The sequence below is a fragment of the Xenopus laevis genome, chromosome 2L, assembly GCF_017654675.1.
Source record: "Xenopus laevis strain J_2021 chromosome 2L, Xenopus_laevis_v10.1, whole genome shotgun sequence".
Lineage (NCBI taxonomy): Eukaryota > Metazoa > Chordata > Amphibia > Anura > Pipidae > Xenopus > Xenopus laevis.
Genome location: NC_054373.1, coordinates 78413087 through 78430123, shown reverse-complemented (window position 1 = coordinate 78430123; position 17037 = coordinate 78413087). Strand labels below are relative to the sequence as shown.

The following is a 17037-nucleotide window of genomic DNA, read 5'->3' as shown; positions in this document are numbered from 1 at the left end:
GGAACAGTAGTGAAGATTTAAGCATGGGCAACAATCTTGTGTCCAATCACTTAGGGGCAGATTTTTCAAAGTTTGAGGTAAATTAGAATTTCGAGTTATTTTTGTGTACCTCGACTAGGTAATAGTCCAAATTCGATTTGAATTTGCAAAAAATTAAAAAATTCGAATTTTGAAATTTATCATGTACTGTCTCTTTCAATTCGACCATTCTTCATCTAAAACCTGCCGAAATGCTGTTTTAGCCTATGGGAGACCTCCTAGAAACTATTTGGAGTCAATTGGTGGACTTTGAATCTAATTTGATCAAATGCACTATTAATTCGACTTGTACGATTCAAATTTGGCGGAATATGGACCTATTTGATCAAAAACTGACCTATTCGACCAAAAAATACTTCAGCTTCATTTCTGTTGGTCTTTTTGAATTCGAATGTTTTTGAATTCGAAATTCTACCCTTGATAAATATGCCCCTTAAAGTCCTTTCTTTTTGCTGTTCAGATTAACACTGCTCTTAACTTTTAGTATGTTAAATGAACAGTAACACCAAAAAATTAAAGTCATGTACTGATGTCCTGCACTGGTAAAACTGACACTATTATAGTTCATATAAAAAGCTGTTTGTGTAGCAATAGCTGAAATTGAAAAAAGGCTTTATGGCACAGGTTAAATAGTGCTATAATAGTGCTGTGTAATGTGAGCCTTTTCTCCTTTGAATACTGCCCCCATTGCAACAGGGGTAAACTGGAATCAAGCAAGCAGATGCAATTCCAAACTTTAAAAATGATGAACAAAAAGCTTGAAAAAAAGCAAAACCAGTCGAAAAGAGGTTAAGAAAAAAACACTATTATACTGAAAGTTAATTTAAAGTGAATTACCCCTTCAGCAAACCTTTAACATAATAATATCCGTGACCTATTATACACAGGGCCAGATTTACATAGCGGCACCCCTAGGCCCACTGCCATTCATCTCCCCTGTCCCCTACCCTTCATCAGTGCACATGCACAAATTTTCATCAGGTTTGAGCCAGTGTCAGACTAGCACATTTGGGGCCCACCCAAATGCCTTAGATTAGGGGCCCACTCTCAGTACTATTATTCTTCCGCTCCTCACTCTACCTTTATTCTCCCACACCATTTTTTTCTGGTCCGCTGAAAATTGTAAAATGGGGGGTCTACTGTAGTTAGACAATTGAAAATGGTATTTGATAATGGTATTAGACAAAAATTCAGCCACTGCTTAGGCTATCCCGAAAAAAAATAATAAACATAATAGTGTGCCTAGGTTAACTTAAATTCCTATCAGTATATGCCCCTAAAAGTGGAAGAGCATAAAATGTGAAAATATGGGATTGACTATTAATTTTTTTATGATTTACACAATTTTATAGAGTTTACGCTAATATGTTCCATAATAGGTGGTTGTGTTACGACTGTGGAGAAGTCAGAATTTTAACTAACAGGCAGCAAACCTTTTTAAAGAAATGTACTTGGGAGATTTATATTTATCATAATAACATAGTTGCATTTATTCAAGGATCCTTGATAAATGCTCCAATGCGGGCCGAAACGTTGGAGGCACAGTGATGTTATAATAAATATTCTTTGATAGTTCATTTAGCACCCGGGTATGAATGCAGATTGTCTCAGTATAGCACTCTCTACATCATACTAAAAGTTATTTCAAAGGTGAACAAACCTTTAATCAACAAGACATTACATTTTTATTCCGTGTTTAACACCTAAGAAAAAACCTTTCTCAGTTGATATACTGTATAGCAGAGATGCACCAACACTGGCAAACATTGCACTGTCTAAAATGTTGTTGTTTTATGTGATTTTTATGTCGTGTTCACTGAGCGCAATGATGGTACTCCACTATTGCTCTTTAAAATGTCTTACTTTTTATGGTGTTCTTAAATCTTGGCATTAACTTTGCTATATTAAAGGTGATTATTTGTATGGCATTTTCACCCACAGATTTTGAACCCCAGCTATTACAGCACACTATGTATGCTAGGACAGCATGGTATTATATAACCTGTCCATGGTATCCTGAGATACAATCTCGTAACTTCCGGGTCTTTTAATCCCCAGGCATATTTGAATTAATTTCAGTTGGATGTAGGAGTAGGTTGTAAGCTTAACACCAATAACGTTGGGTTTGGGTGCACATGCCCCAGACGTTCAGCAAAGGGGAGAAAACAATCACAGCTGAGATGTGATTGTTACATATGATTGACATTTGAAACAATAAACTAGATTTATTTTATACTATAAGAACTCTTCTTGTAATCTCCAGGTTTACTCCTCCTCCCTTCTCTTTTTAATTCTGCTAGGCACAAGTAAATTCACAAGAGTTGACAGTCAAATGGCAATATATTTTAAACATAAATGGAATAACAATTTGCAATATTACAAATGAAGATTTACATTTCAAAATGTATTGATGCTCTTTACAGATTGGGTACTCCCTACGCATTTCTTTGCACTGCAAATTTTTAATACCTGCTTGCAAATGCAGTGGTTTTTATGGTGCAAATCACTACTTTTTTAATAAGACATTTTATTACATTTAGTACACACCAACGTAAACGACTATGTGATCACAAGGCATATCTTAACTGTGCCCAAAGAAACATTATTTAGACAAAGGAAAAATTGGTCTTATTGCACATTTATTATAGTCCACTGCACTAACTGGAACAGGGGTGGCACCCTCCAGTGATTTCTCCTTTCCCTCTCCTGTAAGGACAATTTGGCATTTACATAAGACATAGCAGAAGGTGCATCTGAAGGGTCTGGATTTGTTCATAACTGACATTTCACTATATATTTTTGGGATAATTCCTACAGAGGCTAGCCCAAATATGTTATTTTCTGTGGGGTTCAAAAAACAATCATTTATGACAATGTTAAAGCTAAATATTACCTTATATTTAACAAAATATGCTAGAACACAAGTACAGTTACACTCTCCAGTGATTTCACCTTTCCCTCTCCTATAAGGACAATTTGGCATTTACATAAGACATAGCAGAAGGTGCATCTGAAGGGTCTGGATTTGTTCATAACTGACATTTCACTATATATTTTTGGGATAATTCCTACAGAGGCTAGCCCAAATATGTTATTTTCTGTGGGGTTCAAAAAACAATCATTTATGACAATGTTAAAGCTAAATATTACCTTATATTTAACAAAATATGCTAGAACACAAGTACAGTTACACTCTCCAGTGATTTCACCTTTCCCTCTCCTATAAGGACAATTTGGCATTTACATAAGACATAGCAGAAGGTGCATCTGAAGGGTCTGGATTTGTTCATAACTGACATTTCACTATATATTTTTGGGATAATTCCTACAGAGGCTAGCCCAAATATGTTATTTTCTGTGGGGTTCAAAAAACAATCATTTATGACAATATTAAAGCTAAATATTACCTTATATTTAACAAAATATGCTAGAACACAAGTACAGTTACAACTATAATAAGTACTGCATACTTAATTTCCATCTGTTTTGTGAAAAAAGGAAAATCCACATATCAATCTATCTGCTGTATTTATGCCCATAAAAAGGAACTGCCTCTGGCTTTTGTAAAACTTTTACAGATGAGCAAGAAACAATGGAAGAAATGTCCCCATAAAACAAAGAGATGAATGGCTATATAGAGTTAGACACCTCTACTAAAAACTTGTCACAGTACTTGACAAATTAATGGCTTCATTTTCCTCAGAATTTCAGGATTCCCCAGTCTGCTTATAGAAGCACTACTTCAGCTTAAAACTCAGCTTTTTGTATCATTGTTACATTGCACAATTCATGCAATGTACTCATTGAACAGTAATAAACCATCTTTCGTGGCAAGAACTGTGACAAGGACAACAAAGTTCTAAGACCAAATTCAACATGTCAGATTGTGACCACCACACTTTTGCTGCCTGGATCACACTGATATTTGATTTATGTGATATCTGCTTTTGAGAGGGGCATTTACAATCTTGGATCTGAGCTCCATCTTTGGTATATAGAGATATTAAAATGTAGCCTTGCCAAACAGCATTTCCAGCTCTATATATTGCACTACACTGATTGCCAAAATCATTGCTGCAAGTGTGGGGAGTGTATTAGGTGTGCCATCAATGTATTTAGGAGTTAGTGTCCAGCTAGGTAGTACAGGTACGGGACCAGTTTTCCAGAATGCTCGGGACCTGGAGTTTTCTAGAAAATTAATCTTTCCATAATTTGTTTTCTCTTTGTGCACGACTTTTTTTGCATACAAATCTTACCCGATGGCGCACCCATCTCTGGCGGTATCATGTCCAAGATGTCGGCACCCATGACCCATGTGGGCCGACGCCTGCACTATGACATCACGCGCCCGGTGCGAAAATTGAAAATAAAAGGACTTCCAGGTCATGGCTTCAATGGCCGATTTTAGGAATTGCTGACTTGTGTTCCTGGGTTTCCTAATTTCCTAAATTCTTGTTTCCAGGATTCCTGACCCTCTGCTAGACCCTGATTGAAATCTCCTCTTCACTGCTCCCATCACCCTCTCTCAATCTAAGCACACTATCTTGTATTGTTAAATCTATTATCCCCTCTCATCCCATCAAACAATACACTGCTCGCACTGTCAAATCTAGGTCACACCTTGTCTCACTCTCATTATTACTGTTACTTGCAGCTGGGGATATCTCCCCAAACCCTGGTCCAAATCACTCATTTGTACCCTCACTTATTCCTACTCTCAGGCATTCAACAAGGTCTTTTCCAGTCTCTCAGACTTTACGCACTTCTAATATTGCAAACCTAATTCACATTAAACCAGCACCCTCCCTGCCTTTCTCATGTGCCCTCTGGAATGCACGGTCAATCTGCAATAAACTAACAGCAGTCCATGACCTCTTTATAGCTAAATCCCTTCACCTTCTTGCAATCACTGAATCATGGCTCTCCCCCTCAGACACTGCTTCACCTGCTGCCCTCTGCTATGGAGGCTTCTCACTTACTCACACTCCTAGACCGGATGGCCGTCATGGTGGTGGGGTGGGATTTCTTCTCTCCCCCAAATCTAGGTTTCAAAATCTAACTACACGGACTTCTCTCTCCTTCACTTCTTTTGAAGTCCACAGCATACGTTTGTTTTCTCCAATCTCTCTGCGTGTTGCTGTCATATATCGCCCCCCAGGTCCCTACTCCACCTTCTTGGATCACTTTGCTGCCTGGCTTCCATACTTTCTCTCCAGTGAGACACCTGCTCTCATTTTAGGGGACTTCAACATCCCCATTGACAACTCTGCTTCTGCTGCCACCTCTAAACTTCTCTCTCTAACAGCTTCTTTTGGTCTCTCTCAGTGGACCGACTCACCTACCCACATCGAGGGTCATGCTCTTGACCTTATATTCTGCCACTCATGCTGCCCATCCAACTTAATTAACTCTCCCTACCCTCTGTCTGACCATCATCTACTCTCCTTTCAGATACTGCTTTCACCTGCACCTTCACAACCATCTCTCTCTACCCACACATACAGAAACCTTAATGCCTTTGAACCACAACAATTATCAACAGTATCAGCACAATCCATATCTCATATTAATACTCTCTCCTGTCCCAATATGGCAGCTTCTCTCTACAACGATGCCCTTTCAACAGCACTTGACTCCCTTGCACCTTCTACTACCCGTCACAGCCGGCCAGCTAAACCCCAACCCTGGCACACTAGTGTAACACGGTACCTCAGAAGATGTAGTAGATCAGCTGAGCGACGGTGGAGAAAGTCACGAACTGATCCTGACTTCATCCACTTCAAATTCATGCTCTCCTGCTATAACCGAGCTCTATCATTAGCCAAAGAACAATACTTCTCTTATCTAATATCTACTATGTCCTCCAAACCACAGCAGCTGTTTGCCACATTTAACTCACTCCTATGCCCCCCTCCACCTCCTCCACCTATTAATGTTACCGCCCAAGATCTTGCTCATTTCTTTAATGAAAAAATCGATCTCATTAGGCTGACCATACCGTCCGACAACAATCTCAGACCAACGTGCAGTCCACTCACATCTTCTTTGCACTCCTTCACCCCTGCAACTCTAGATGAAGTTAGCAAACTTCTAGCCAGCTCAAAACCCACCACCTGCTCACTTGACCCCATACCCTCTCGCCTTCTCCACCCAATCTCGGATACACACTCTCCTGCACTTACCCACCTATTCAATCTTTCACTCTCTACTGGTACCTTTCCATCATTATACAAACAAGCACTAATCACTCCTATCCTCAAAAAACCTTCCCTTGATCCCAGCTCTCCCACTAACTATCGACCGGTCTCCCTTCTTCCATTCGCATCCAAATTACTAGAAAAGCTTGTTTACAATCGCCTGATCCAGCATCTCACTCACAACTCCCTTCTCGACCCATTGCAATCTGGCTTCCGCCCATCACACTCGACTGAAACTGCACTCACCAAAGTAACCAATGATCTTCTATTGGCAAAGTCTAAAGGTCATTATTCCATTCTAATCCTTCTAGATCTCTCTGCAGCCTTTGACACAGTTGACCACACACTCCTCCTTGACATTCTACACTCATCTGGCATTCGGGACACTGCTCTTTCATGGTTTACATCTTATCTTCCTGACCGTTCCTTTAAAGTTTCCTTCTCTAACTCTACTTCTACTACTTTCCCACTCTCTGTTGGAGTTCCTCAAGGCTCTGTTCTTGGCCCCCTGCTGTTCTCGCTCTATACAACTTCACTAGGAAAACTCATTCAGTCATTTGGACTTCAGTATCACCTTTATGCTGATGACACCCAACTCTACTTGTCTACTACTGATCTTTCTAATTCTGTCCTTTCCCAAGTCACAGACTGTCTCTCTGCTGTCTCCTCCTGGATGTCACAGCGCCACCTGAAACTGAACCTTTCTAAAACAGAACTCATCATATTTCCTCCAAGATCTTCCCCTGTCCCTCAGATATCACTCACCCTAAACAACACCACCTTTCATTCTACCACACAGGCACGCTGCCTAGGAGTCATCTTAGACTCTCATCTGTCTTTTTCACCACACATTCAAACACTTGCAAAATCTTGCCGTATTCAACTGCGCAACATTGCTCGAATACGACCCTATCTCAGTTCAGAATCAACTAAAACACTGATTCAGTCTCTCATCATCTCCCGCCTTGATTACTGCAACTTACTCCTCACAGGTATTCCAACAAGTCACCTTTCACAACTCCAATCTATTCTAAACGCGGCCGCTAGACTCATTCATCTAGCTCGCCGCTCAACATCAGCTGCTCCCATATGTATGTCCCTTCACTGGCTCCCAATCTCTTCTAGAATCAAATTCAAATTACTTACACTTACATTCAAGGCCCTTTATAATGAAACCCCTCCCTTTATTTCATCTCTAATCTCCAAATACACTCCTTCACGACACCTACGCTCTGCTTCTGATCTTCGCCTTACTTCTCCTCTGGTCACTTCTGCCCATTCTCGTCTACAAGACTTCTCTCGGGCTTCTGCTTTTCTCTGGAACTCTCTGCCACAAGCTGTCAGACTTTCTCCTTCCTTCCAAACTTTCAAGCGCTCCTTAAAGACCCATCTGTTTAAAGAGGCCTATTCGATGTACCTTAATTAATCATTGCTGTATCAAAAATGGCAAAGTGTTTATATAATCCTAATGTCTCGATTGTACCCTAACCTTTTAGTTTGTAAACCCTATTGTACTCTGTAATCCTTGTCTGTTATCCACCATTTATTCCCTGTTTTGCTATAACTGCAGTAAAGCACTGCGTATCTTGACAGCGCTATATAAATAAATGATGATGATGATGATGATGATTCTGATCCTTGCTGTCTGCCTTATTGAACTCTTGCCTGAACATCACTACACTTACGCCTGACCTCTTTGGATACTGCGAACTTGGTCTTAACCCCTAAGATTCCTCCTTGGTCTGGACTTCCCCGCAAGGAGCCGATAGGCCCCTGACAAATTTCCCCTACTGGTACTATTTTGCATAATCCTTGATATAAAAATGGAGAGACAGCCCTGATCTTGTTCTTTGAACGTTTCTCTATCGAGGGGGGGTGGATGCTGTGGGAGTGCCTGGAAGTGATGAGCGAATCTGTCCCGTTTCTCCAAACAATTTCCAAAATTGGTGACCGAGTGACAATTTGCAAAACACATTAAAAACAATTTGCCTTTATTCGTGACATTACTTTTTAACTGAAAATACATTGAAGTCAATGGCCTTTTTTATTTTTTTTAATACAAAATGCATTGATCAATGAACATTTTTTTCAGGTAATCTTTTCACACAAAATGCATTTAAGTCAATAGGATTTTTGTGTTTTTTCTAAGGCTTCTGGTTTTTTTTTTGCACCAATATTGACTCATGCTGAAGTCAGTGTTAGCCTGCGGCAGAGAAGCCAGAATCACAAGGTACATTTTTTGCTGGTTGGCAAATGTGTTATCCTGTTTGTCCTAAAAATGCATACAAGATATGCAATATAAAGGGGCACTGTTTAAATAAAACTAATGCTTTAAAAAAAAGTATACATTGCATTGTACAAATTAATCCAGAGTAGTTTGGTTTTAAATTTTGTTATTATGTTTTGCAAATAACACAATGAAATATACTTTATTATGACAGGAATGCCTAGAGCCCTATTGAAGATGTTATTTGCATACCTTCATATTATTTAATTCAATGATTTTACATACTATACATGATTATTTTAAAATGCTGCCATTCTGTAGAACTTAGTTTGAGATTTCAAATATTTAAAAGTCGCATCTAGCAAATAATTGAGTTCTGAGCGCTGATCCCTGATTTATAGGTGCTTCCTGCCTCCCAACTAGTCTGCCTCTAGACACCTGTGTTTATTTCCAACACAGTTTTAAGCACAGGGAACATGTAATTATTCTGTATTAGGGGATGGGCAAACTAATTAACATTTAAAGTTTTCCAAAATGCACTGCTGAGTATTTCTCCAATACTACGGAATGCCACACTGTTATTGGTCACATTGCTAGGTAGGCCCTATAAAAAGCATTGGCAGAATAGTGGACCACATAACCAGGCTTCCTTGAATTTTCCTAGGAATATATTTTCACCTTTGCTACTATGTGCTGCTGAACAGTTCTAAAATACTATTGAATGGCACATCTCATTGGTCAGATGGTCAGGCCTGTAAAGACCTGAAAGATAGTACATTGAAGCTCAGCACCTTTAATAAACCAAAGGTACATGTTTGGTCCTTATGTCACAATATACTATAACCCCAATTCCACACAATGCTGTTTCTCTGTTTGCTTATAAATGCAGGCAGAGAAAAAGCCAATTCAATCCCATCTAGTGATGGGCGAATTTGTCCCATTTCGCTTCGCCGAAAAATTTGCGAATTTCCCACAAAATTCGCAAAACGGCAAAAAATTTTTTTTGACGCTGGCGTCTGTTTTTGGGCATGGTGTTGGCCTATCTGCAGACACATACAAATAGATATTGGCACAAAAATGTGTTCTTTTACATTTCTGCATTGAACCCACTTAATGTGTCTGCACACAGACTTACTCTGTACAGTTGCGGTATTGAGTAGATGGGAGCACAAAGGCTGTTTCTCATCCTGCATATAAATGAGGCATTAGCCTTCGCAACAGGGTCTTATAAGGATAGCAGGGAAATGCCTCTTGCTGTAGCACAGAGCATGAACTCTTTACTAGTGATGGGAGAATCTGTCCCATTTAGTTTCGCCGAAAAAAAATTCACAAAACTCACGGTGAGAAAATTAGCAAAACAGTGAAAACACGGAAATTCACAGCAAATCTATGCCTAGTGAATAAATTCCCCATCACTACTCTTTATTGCCACTTCCAACATCTACCTGTGTTTTCATTTATTCCCAGCAGTTTCCCTATTTTTTCCAAAAAAATGTATGGAATTCTCAGAGAATGCTATAACTTTTGTGGATTTCATATTATTTGTCTTATTAAAATAATGGTGTACAATACAAGGATAAATCATGAAAGAAAACCATGGCTGAAAGGTAGTAAAGAGATTGTTTTAAACTCAGTGATAGGTTCAATAAAAAGACAGATGCCAAATTTATTGCCACAAATAGAAAGGAGAATCCATGGAGGCTGTAAATTATAAATGACAGAGTGAGTTTCTCGGGAAGAATTTACACAGTGTAAAAGGGAGAGCAAGAGTGAATAGATTAGGTAGAGATACATCATGCCAAAACAACCATAAAATCTGGGCTGTAAATAGCACAAGGATAAAGAGGTTTGACCTGTTTGGTGCCCCAGTCTGAAACAAGCAGTGTAGTTCTCACATTTTAATAAACAGCACAATCTTATTGGTTAGATGGACAGGCCTATAGATTTGGGACAAACTGATCACAGATTGAACCTCAGTCTTTGAAAATCTGTAGGTATATCTTTTGTCCTTTCCCACAATATACAGCTGAGTAGTCCTCTGGAACGGCTCAGTCGCATTGGTGAGATTGGTGAGGCTTTTTTAGGGAGAACAGAAAACGAAATTATAGAAAACAAAAACACCTAAGCCTGTAGGGCTCTTATACTAATACAAAGAGGCTTTAACCCAGGACAAGGGCCTTGAACCCCAATCCTGCTTTCCCCAAAGTTCTTTCTCTCTCTCTTGGAAAAACCCAGCTCCTTTCTTAGGGAGCCAACCCCTCTGTCACTGTCTAGATTTGACTCTGGAGAACCAATTGCTTGTTCAGTGATTCATTTATTCAAAGCTGCACGACATGTTTCGGGCCTAGTGGCCCTTCCTCAGGTGCTTGTGAGGAAGGGCCACTAGGCCTGAAACATGTCGTACAGCTTTGAATAAATGAATCACTGAACAAGCAATTGGTTCTCCAGAGTCATATATAGGATTTGTGAAAGTATGAAGGTCTGGCGGTGCCTACTCATGTTTGTCCATTGACTCCAGGAATTTCGTAAGACAGCTTTTACTTAAGCTGAACAATAGGAAAACAAATCATTTTATTTTTCCTATTGCAAAACTGACATTTGCTGAGGTCACCATACATATGACGAAATCTAGGGGAAACATACACTGCATCAATCTGTTTCCCAGTGCTTCTCTTACATATATATATATATATATATAAATTCTGCAATGTAGCATGAATTGGGTATATTTAGTGGGGAAAAAGCTTTCAGAACAGTTCATTTCAGAACAGAGCGCAAAGTGATGATATTAGCAAAGGAGTTTGAAGAAAAGGCATTATCAACTAGGGAAAACTATAGATGAGATAACACTTTTTAGCTAACTGTAAATTATCTAGGATGTGAGAAAACTGTTGCAATAAGTAAAGTTTTCTTTTTTTTCTGTCTTTCATTGTGACGAATCCTATGGCTCAGCTGTGGTGGATAACTCCTTTATTATACTATTAATCAAGGATATATTTATACTAATAATATATTATTATACTAATAATATTGGTAGCAGCTAAATACATGGGTGGCATATGATAAAAAAGATTGTAAACTTCAGTGCCTTCATTTGTGTTCTGGTACAGGTATCTATTATCTGGAAACCCATTATCCAGATAGCTCTGAATTACAGGAAGGTTATCACCCATAGACTCAATTTTAATAAAGTTCCTAAGCATTCTGGCTAACAGGTCCCATACCTGCACCTTTATTATGTTCTAGAGTGCATTACTGGGTCCTATCATCAAAAGTTGTCAGCAAAGAAGTATTAAACCTATATAATTCCTATGATTCCAGGCTTAAGAGCTCAACCCAGTTCAGTACACAAAAACACATGCAGTGAAAGTGAACAACTATTAGTAAAACCGGGAGGAATAATTAATACTAGGTTATTTTAAGGTTAATATGCTGTTTGGAGAATCTTTTATTCTTTAAATACGATAGATCAATCATTCAAGGAGAAATAGCCTTTAAATTGTGTACCATAAGCTTTTATTTTTTCTGTTGAAATCTGCCGAAATTTTCTCTGCTGAAACAGGTTAATATATATTCTACAGTACTGCCTCAGATTTTATAGCTAAGCCTTGGGGTGAGTTGCTTCTCAGAAAAGAAAGCCCTTAACACAGACATGTTAGTATAAGGGTATTATTCAATTAGAGGTTGAGTTATTGTGTATGTCTTTTTGCTTTTCTGGTTGTTCTGAAACCAAATAAGTATGGATATATTGCTGTTCAATGAAAAAAAAAAAACATATTCATGAGATACATGCATTTAGTAGCTTGTAAAAAGCATTTTAGAAACAAAATTCGTTTAACAATGTATTGTAAATTCCATACAACTAGAATGCAAATGCTGTAACACTTGGTTCTATAGCTTTTAAAGGTTTAGAACCGACTTTTGTACCTCCACAATAGAGGTGAAGACTGGCTATATAGAATTTAGACTACTATACTAAACAGAGTTAACGGCAGAGTTATTATAATTTTGGGCTGTATATGTTTACATGGTATGATCCTACTATATGTGTTTAAAGATGGTGGTGGGATCAACTTGCCTAGATTTCCTGTTAAGTGTTGGCATCTTGTTATAGGACAGCAAGAGCCTTTGGTAGAGTATTGCAGGTCCCATTGTACTGTGTTAGATTTAAATTTCATTTAGATAAAAGGTTATTTGTTGACTCTTTCTTTATTTTCTAGTTGGTATGACCTGTTGGTGAAGGGACCTCTGTAAATAATACTAGGATCTTAGTTGAGATCAAGTACATGTAATCTTTTATTATAACAGAGAAAAAGAGAATATTTTTTAAAATTTGGAATTATTTCATTCAAATATAGTGCATGGGAGATAACCTTACCGAGATTTCTGGATAATGTGTTTACAAATAATGGATCCTATACCTGTAGCCAGAAGCCAGTTACTAGAATATCAAACCAAGTCCTCTCAGGAACTTAGCAGAGAAAGACTGGGTTTGTACTTTGGGGTTTTGAAAGTTCAAATGTGCCATTGAAAATACCTCATTGGGTGAAGTGATGTACATTAAAGGGCATTATAGACATTTTTTTACCATAATATGGATCATCGCACCAGAGGTCACCTATTCAGATTCAAGGAAAATAACTTTGAAGCAGCGTAGGTGGTTCTTCACAGTGAGGTTGTGGAATGTGCTGCTGGATGATGTTGTGATGGCTGATTCTTTTCAATCCTTTAAAAGGGGCATGGATGATTTATTGGACAAACATGCCATCCAAGCCTATAGTGATACTCAAATATACAATTAATTAAAATATACAATTAATATAAATATTGGTATATATAATTTATGTGAGTGTATGGAGGGGTTGTGTGAGTATGTGTATGTATGTGCACTGGGTTTCAGTCAGAGGGTTTGAACTTTATGGACTTTGGTCTTTTTTCAGCACAACTTAACTATGTAACTATACAGTTAATGACACTAATGGGAGGATGCATAAATATTCTAGCAGCTACACAGTAGCAAAAGAAGGAAACGTGCCTCTAACCCAGTACAACAATGCTTTACGCTGCTGTGTCTCCATTATTAAAACATATAAGTGAGCATTTTGTGCATCTTTTCACCTGTGCTGATACTATTTCTTCTTACTGCTTCTGCATGTAGATCATCTTTGTTGACATCAGCCCTGCTGTTAGATTACATTTTAACCATCATTTAAAAGCAGTGAAGTATGAGCAGAAAAGAGCAGGGAAATGTATTAGGGTTCTTGTTGAGAGGCACATGAAGAGGTCAGATGAATGATGGAGTTAAAGTTGAGTGGATTGAGGTTTGTAATATACAGACTACCCATAGTATCTATGTTTTCATTAAACATATCTATTACATTTCTCCATTATCACACAATCACTCTCACGCCATTGAACACATCTGTTAAATTGCACTAAATGAAAATGGATTTTGTCAGGAGAAGGGCTTGATAGGTAGGCATTTCCTGCAATATCTCCTGTCAAAATAGAATACATGGTAAACCTTTGTGGCCTGTGTTGAATATTACAGATTCAGAGACTCTATATTCCGTTTTACTTTCATACTGGTTCACTAACATTTAACTCTAACCTTGCTATGACATTTTATAAGCATGACTACCTACAGGTAAGTAAACATGTAAGAGTGGTATTATGGTATATATACTGTACATACTGTATTTATATATATATATATATATATATACATATATATATATATATATATATATATATATATATATATATATATATATATATATATATATATATATATTATACACAAATAAGCAGCTCAGTCATGAGCAGTGTCCTTAATTTTAGGCCCAGGAGTGTAGGGGGCTCAGTAAGGCCCAAACTAAAAAGCAATTTCAATATATCTGTGTAGAATAGGTCAACTTACCAATGTTGGGGCTCTAAATTGAATTTGCTATGGGGCCTGGTAACATCTGGTTACAATAGTGTGCAAGAGTGATATTTCTTATGGTATAGTCATATTTGACTTTTGCCTTATGTTATTTCTTTGCAAGGAAGTTCACATACTATAAAATACTATAATAATGCTAACACAATGGGCCAATAGTATTTTTTTCGTAAGTTCTTCAGGCAATTGGAATGATGAAAGAGTGACTGGGATTCAGACCTTAAGAAACGTGGAAGAGAGAATGAACAACACTCTATATTTGGAAAACTATTACAAAGACAATATGGTGCCAATAGACCATTTGGATAAATTTGGGACCCAGAAACAGCAGTATTTATTTATTTGAAGTCTCTTTGAAATGTATGTCTTTGATTAAAAAAGGAGGTCAAGCAAAAATGAGAAGCATTATGATTGTGGGAGAGAATAGATATTACGTTGTAAAATAGGCACAAAGTTTAAGGTCCTGCTTGATAAAAAGTATAAAAAAAAACAAACCCAAAAAGTAAACTCATGGCTGGAGAGAAATGTGGGTCGGCAGAAGTGTGGTGAATACGCCAATGGCCTACAAAGAAAGAGTTAATCCATCATTGTTACCATCAATGGCAACCTAATGGTCTACACCGAGAGAAGTAAAATATTGTGTATGCAAGAGTCCATGGTTCATAAGCAACAATTGGGAGAATAATTAATATGGAAGGTGAAAATCTGTACCCAAACTGGTAACAGTTTCAAAATCATCATTAGTGGATGGGATGTCACCTAGGAGTAGAGGCTTGGTTTTGGTTATGCAGTAGATTTTAATCCATAAAATGCACTAGGCTCTAAGACCATAAAGTCTTGCTTGAGTCAACCTCAACCAAGTGATGACATACTGAAGAGAAATGGTTTTTAGTGTACACTAAGCAAACTGCAATAGTTATTTTTTATCAGCCCCAGGAAATGACTGGTTCCTAAATTGACATAAGCTTTATTGTAAAAATAAAAAATAAAAAAAGAGCCAGCGACACAGGCACAGGACCAACAAACAAAATATAGGTTAATATTGTTTTAAACAGCACCGCTTTTGTGCTTGAAATAGGATTGTATTCCACCACTGTGTATTAGAGAAAACGGCTTTTTAACTTTCCTTGGATACATTTTTAGGTGGGTAGTCACAAACACAGCTTTTCAACTTGCATGTAAAAATGTCATCACTTATTGCAACCCTCCTTCTTGTATAACTGTTGAGTGATATGTAGCAGCAATAGTATAAAACCTTTTTTATTATAAAAACAAGTGTTAAAATGCACTCACATGGCATCTCATGTTAAAAAGCATATCTATGCTCTTTTTTGTCCGGAACACGCAGTTAGGATGTATAAACCAGCCTGCAGCGTTTCTTCCTCATGCTCACCGATTGGGATGCCCTCCAGTGACGTCACCAGCCTTACGCATTTAGTCTGCGACTTCTTCAGAGGCTTAGATGTGCTGCACATATCATCCCACTTTATACCACTCTGTCAAATCTCTCGTTACTCGCATTACCATGGCAACCCATCCGCCGAGATCTCTCCTGCTTGTCTGTCACTCGTTGCCATGGGGACTCGTGCATATACTATGCTCAATCATTTCAGTGTGAATGGAAATCTGAAACCAGTCCTTTTGCAAAGTGGATGCAGGACAACATAACATTCCATATCTCACACCATATGATCCTATCCTCTATGTCATATTTTATAAATGAATAGTATAATAGAAGTTCTATTATTAGATGTTGATATAAACTTTGTCTTTCAACAAGAAGAACAGTTTTGATTATGACAAGAGTCAAAAAGAAGGCTAAATAATTTGATAAAAATGCACAGAAAAAGGAAGAAAGAAAAAAAGCATACACTTAATAAAAGGATTGTGTGGAAGGATTGTGGCTCTCACACCATTTTCTTGCATTATTTATCACATATTCCTGAAAATAGAACAGAGTTGAATATGTAGGGCATCCTACATTAGCAAACAAATGATTTCTTTTTGTATGTTTAATCCAGCAATGTCAAGATGAAATGAAGAACAAAAGGTTAACTCATTTTACATTTGACCTCTTTTTAACCCTCCATCAGTTAAATTTAAATGTTGACGTTTCTTTAATCTATGTAGGATTTCATGCCAACAAGAGAAGAGGGGGCTAGTATGACAATGCATAAATCATATGTGTCATCTCTTCTGATTCTGTTGGGTCCTTTAATGTCATGGAGATTTTTAAATTAGTTGTTGCACCTGTGATGATTGGCATATGTGGCTTAGTGGGGTGAAAATACATCACTTCATCCATTCCAAGTCTAAAAAAAATGTTCCTATTTATGATTTTTTTTAAGAGGAGCAGTAAATCTAGTTGATAAATAAAAAAACTGGTTAATGAACGTAGGATGATGCAGTCACAATGAGTGGGCAACCTGACCTGGGCAGGTTCAAGTTGCAAAATAATTTTACTTACTGGATGTAATTTGGTAGGTAGGTTCAGAGTGTATGCCCCTTAGAAGAACTGTAAAAGTTGCCACTTATCCTTATAATCATTTTTCATCTGATTGCACTGTGGCATCACCTGAGTTATGGTTGCATGTTCATTGTGTGGGTTCGAAGTAGTAGGCTACTTTTGCATA

The 17037-nt window shown here is 37.8% G+C and overlaps 1 long non-coding RNA gene across 1 annotated transcript in view; it reads right to left on the bottom strand.

Moving 5' to 3' along the window:
* Positions 1-15873, bottom strand: part of LOC121399986 — a 53238-nt gene extending 37365 nt beyond the window's left edge. Inside the window, exon 1 of the long non-coding RNA XR_005965403.1 lies at positions 15698-15873. This is a non-coding gene — a long non-coding RNA (uncharacterized LOC121399986). The remainder of the gene's footprint in view (positions 1-15697) is intronic.
* Positions 15874-17037: the final 1164 nt, after the last annotated feature.